A 5,505-nucleotide genomic window follows, 5' to 3' on the forward strand; every position below is an offset into this window, starting at 1 on the left:
CAAGGTCCCCAATGTCCCTCGGGGTGCCTCGTGCCCTGGCGGTGACAGTGCCACCCCAGTGTCCCCACCCTGTCTCTACCCCTGCCCCATCAGCACTCTCTGAGCTGCCTTCAGCCTTGGCATCACCTCCTCTTGCCCCTCACGCAATGTCCCCAAGCCCTCTATGATGTCCCCAAGCGCCCGGGCAGCTTTGGGGAAGCCCTGTCCCCGTGTCCCCCAAGGTGTCACCTTCCTGTCCTGGGTGACAGCAGCCACCAATTCCTCCAGCTTCTGTGTCACCTCCTCCAGCTGCCCCAGCACATCTGCAGTGGCCTCGTTGGTGGCCGCGGTGGCCTCAGCGCTGGCCCTGGCGGCTGCCACCCGCCGGGCACGGTCCCACAGGCGCAGTGCCATGTCCTGCTGCCGGCTCGCGGCGGTGGCCAGGTGTCGCCGTGATGTCCCCAAACCCTGCCAGGCCGCGTCGCAGGACACAGCCACCGCAGTAAGGTCCAGCAGCAGGTGACTGTCTTCACTCACCCCCAGGGCGGCGCGGGCCGAGTCCAGGGACACTGTGGGGACACAGGGACGCCGCACAGGTGGCACCAGGGAGATGGCAGTGCCACCTGTCTAGTGTCACCAGACTGGTGGCACCAGGCACAGAGCAGTGGCACCAGTTCCATCCCAGTGCTGCCAGCCCAGTGCTCCCCATGGCTGCCCCAGTGTCATCACCCAGTGTCACCAGTTCCATCCCAGTGCCACCACTTCTGTCCCACTGTCACCACTTGGGTGCAGCAACCCAGCTGCAGGACCAGTGTCCTCAGTTCTGCCCCAGTGCCACCATCTCAGTGTCCCAAGTTCTATCCCAGTGCTCCCAGTTCCACCCCAGTGCTTCAAGTGTCAGCCCAGTGCCACCACCCTATTGTTCCCATCCCAGTGTCACCAAATCCATCCAAATGTCACCATCGCAGTGTTCCCTGTCCCGTCCTAGTGTTACCTGTTCCGTCCCAGTTTCCCCAGTCCTGACTTACAGTCCCCCATCCTGTCCCAGTGTCCCTGTCCCAGTGTTCCCAGTTGTGTCCCAGTGCCACCCGTTCCATCATTGTGCCATCGGCCCAGTGTCCCCAGTCCTGTCCCAGTATCCCTGTCCCAGTGTGACCAGTCACCTCCCACTGTCCCCAGTTCCAACCCAATGTCTCTGTCCTGGTGTCACCACCCCAGTGCCAACAGTGTTGCTCTGGTGTCACCACCCCTATGTCACTAGTTCCATTTCAGTGTCACAAGTTCCATCCCAATGTCACTACCCCAGTGTCACAGTCCTGTCCCAGTGCCCTCATCCCAGTGTCACCAGTCCCACCCCAGTTTCCCCAGTCCTGACCCAGTGATTCCCATCCCATCTCCGTGTCCCTGTCCCAGTGTTCCCAGTTGTGTCCCAGTGTCCGCAGTTCCATCCCAATGTCCCATCCCAATGTTCCCAGTTGTGTCCTGGTGCCACTAGTTCTACTGCACTGTCACCACCCCATTGTCCCCAGAGCTGTCTCAGTGCCACCACCCTCATGTCATCATTCCAGTATCCCCAGTTCCATCCCAGTGCTCCCACTGCCAGCCCAGTGCCACCGCCCCATTGTCCCCATACCAATGTCACCATCCCAGTGCCACCGCCCCATTGTCCCAATACCAATGTCACCATCCCAGTGTCACCAGTCCTGTCCTAGTTTCTCCAGTCCTGTCCCAGTGTCCCTGTCCCAGTGTCCCCATCCTGGGGCAGGGGAAGGTCTCTACTGCTCGGTAGGGCTCCATACTGGTCTGAACTGGTCTGTACTGGTTCCCTGCATCCCCTGATGCTCCCTGCTGCTCTGCACTGGTCCGTAGTGGTCTATACTGGTCTGAACTGGCGTATACTGGTCAGGGCAGGGAAAAGACTCTCTTGGTTTGACTGCCATGCCCGTCTCTACTCACGTTCCAGCGCCGCCGCCGCCGCCTCAGCCTTGGCCCCGTGCTGATGCAGCCACTGCTCGTCCTCGTCCCCCAGGGTTCCCAAGGCCACCGCCGGGGCCACTGCGGCCTTCCGGGCCCTCTCCAGTCCCCTCTGGGCCACCTGGGCCTGGTCCAGGGCGGCCTCGGCCTCAGCCAGCGCAGCTGGGATGCTGTCCGGCGTCCCCAGGGCCTCAGCCAAGGCCACCAGGGCCACCAGGGCCCTTTGCTGTGCAGCCACCGCTGTGTCCACCACAGGGGAGAGGGCAGGGGGGGACACCTGGGGACAGGAAAGGGGGTTAGGGGTTAGAGGAGGGGATGGTGGGTTCTAGGAGGGGGGGTTGGCAAATTCAAGGTGGGATTTATGGGTTCTAGGGGAGTTTTTGAAGGGTCCTAAGGAGTATTCATGAGTGGCCCAGGTGGGGTTGGGAGTGGCTCAGGAGAGGTTTTTGGAGGGTGGGGAGCCCCAGTGAAGTTTGGAGGATCCTGAGGGGGCTTTTTGGGGCCCTGGAAGGGTTTTGGCGGGCCCCAGGTGGTGTTTGGAGATCCCAGATGGGGTTTTGGGGCATCCCAGGTGAGCAGGGGACACAGGACAGAGGAGTCAGGGTGGACACAAGGGTCAAGGGGGTCCCAGGTGAGGCTCCCAAGAGATTGTAGGGGGCCCAGGTGAAGTTTTGGTAGTCCCAGGTGAGGTTTCTGGTCTCTCAGTTGAGGTTTTGGGGCTCCCATTCTGTGGGGGTCTGGGGCTTCTCAGCTGAGAATTTCCAAAGATTTGGGGTTTCTCAGATGCACAGGTGAGCATTTGGGGGGGTCCCAGGTGTCCAGGTGAGGGTCCCAAGAGACTCCCAGACAAAGCTTGGGGGGTCCCAGGTGAAAATTCCCAAGGATTTGGGGTTTCCCAGGTGTCCCAGGTGATGCTCCAGGGAGGTTTCAGGGTTCCCAGGCACCCATGTGAGATTCTGGGGAGTCCCACCCCCCTTTTCCCCCTCCTACCGGCCCCTTGGAACTCCCCAGACTCCATAACTTTGCACTCCCGTTTTCCCTCCCAGCTGCCCCCACAGCCCTTGGGATTCCCAAACGTCACTAAATCCCACCCAAATTCCCCCAAATCCACTCAGGTACCCAATGGGGATGACCCCAGGGTTTCAGGGTACCCACCTTGTGCTCCATCCCTGTCCTCATCCTGAGGCTGTGGCCGGAGCTCTGAGGGCTGAGGGTGTTGAGGCTCCTGGAGGAGGGAGGGCCCCACACCCTGATCCTCCCCCGAGGGGCAGAACTGGCCCTGCCAGGACTTCAGGGACCCTTTCAAGGCCGGCTTCAATCCCTTGAGGCCCAGATCCATCCTCCAGAGCTCCATTTCGCTGCCAGGACTCCACTGACCCCTCTGGGCTCTGATTTCCCCTGCCAGGACCCTGATTTACCCCCATTCATCCTTTCAGGGCGCCACTACCCCCTCAGGGCCCTCATTTATCCTTTCAGGAACCATTTTCCCCTCAGCACCCCATTTATCCTTCTAGGACCCCATTCACCCCTTTCAGAACCATGTTTATTGCCACAAAAACCTGATTTCCCCCAGGGCTCCATTTTCCTGCCAGGACCCTAAAAACTGCCTCAGGGCCCATTTACCCCACTCAGGGCTCTGACTTCCCCTGCTAGGGCCCTGATTTGGAATGGATTTTTGGGATTGCCTTTGGAGATCCAGCAGGATTTGGTGTCAGAGATTTTTTGGGATCCAGAATTTGGGATTTGAGATCATCTAGGATTGGGGTTCAGGTATCCAACAGCATTTGGGATCTGGGTTTCTGGATCCAGGATTTGGGATTTGACATAATTTGGGATAATTTCTTGGGATCCATCAGGATTTCGGATCAGTTGGAGTGAAAAACACATTCACAAGCCTCTGAAAATTTAGAAGTTTAATAAAGGACAAGAGGAGACAGAGAGAGAAAAGCAGATTTATGGGTGCACCTTGGCACTCAGCCAAGAGCACACCTGCTAGGTTGGAAACAACCTTTCAATACTGTTTCTATTGCACCAGCCTGTTACATATTCATAAACAATTATGCATACTAAACTTTTCCCCACACATGTTTACATGTTCCAAGAACTGTTTAGCATGGCTCCTCCTCAGAGCCGCATTTTTACAGCAGGCAGATTCCCTGGGTGTGGTTTTGGCCCTTTTTTTATCATCACCTCCAGTTTTTGGGCCTTGGTGCACACTGTCTCCAGACCGTGAGTGCTGACAGTTGGCAGATCTGTAGCCATGAGTCCTCATCCTGTACTCCTTGGATGTTATCCCATCCCAGCAGGCATTTTAACACAAGCATACTTCTATCAGCCATTTCACTAAGCTTAATTAGCAACAGAAATAAAACCTTAATCTTTATAACAAAGTTGCTTTAACATTACACATATAAAATCCATTTTAATATTTGCAGAATACCAATATTATAATAAATATCCATAACAGAGAGCAAAATACTTGTGATCAATTAGAACAACCTGCAAAAGCCAATTCAGAAATGCAAAAGCCAATTATCCTATTGTCATTTGTAACCCAGCTCTGCTGCAGACATGGCAGAAAGCTGCCTCTGCTGCAAGTTACCGAGGGGGCTCATTCACCCCCTGACCCACCAACACCGCCATCAGTGTCCCCAGAATGTCCTCAGAATGTCCCAAATTGTCCCTAGGGATGTCACCCCAGGAATTCCCATCAGCATTTGGGACAATTGCAATGCAAATTCCCCAAATTTTTCTCAAATACTGTGTGGGGAGGTTGTTATGAATAAATTCAGTTTTATATTAAAAATGTTAATAAAATGCTGTAAACTGTTCAAACCCCTTTAAAATCGCCTTATGTGCACCCTTGTTAAGTTTCCCCCTTGCCCCCGTTTGCCCCTCACTTTGTGACCTCCGGGATGTTATCGCCGCTGCTCCCCAAAATGGCGGCTGTGCCGACTCCGGCAAATATGCAAATCGCGAACCGAGCGCAAAATCCCGAAAAGAGCCCTAAGGACAACGAGCCACACCAAATTCGGGGCCGCGGACCGGACCGGACGATCGGCAAAAGGTCCCCGGACATGGCCGGACCCGCGGAATAACCGCCGACATGCCGCCCTAATATAAACAGCGCGACTGCAGAATCAGGTCCCCGGGCAACGAGTTGCAAATTGCCTTCCTGGGCACGCCCGCGAGGACGGAAGCCCCGGTTCTGCTGCCTAGCGGACCCGATCTCCTCCTCCTCCGCGTCGCCACACGGAAGCAGCGGTGGTGCGCGCGACCCCTCGGGCCGCTAACCCAGAGCTGGTCACTCAATAAAGGCCTTAAAGAGGAGCAGGTCTCCTGGCCCATTTATTTCAGCTGGGGGCTCGTCCGGGATTCATGCCACACCTGAAGAGGGCGCCAGGATCGGGACGGCCGCCCTTCCTGGGTCTCCAGGACTGCTGGACAGACCCGGACAGCGAGGGACCAGCTTAGGGCAGATGACGCAGAGGAGCGCCGAAGGGTGAAAACCCCGGTGGCGGGCATGGGAGACGAGCGAGTGAGGTGTGAATG

Source organism: Lonchura striata, chromosome 35 (genome assembly GCF_050655825.1).
Source record: "Lonchura striata isolate lonStrDom1 chromosome 35, ASM5065582v1, whole genome shotgun sequence".
In the NCBI taxonomy this organism is placed as follows: Eukaryota; Metazoa; Chordata; class Aves; order Passeriformes; family Estrildidae; genus Lonchura; species Lonchura striata.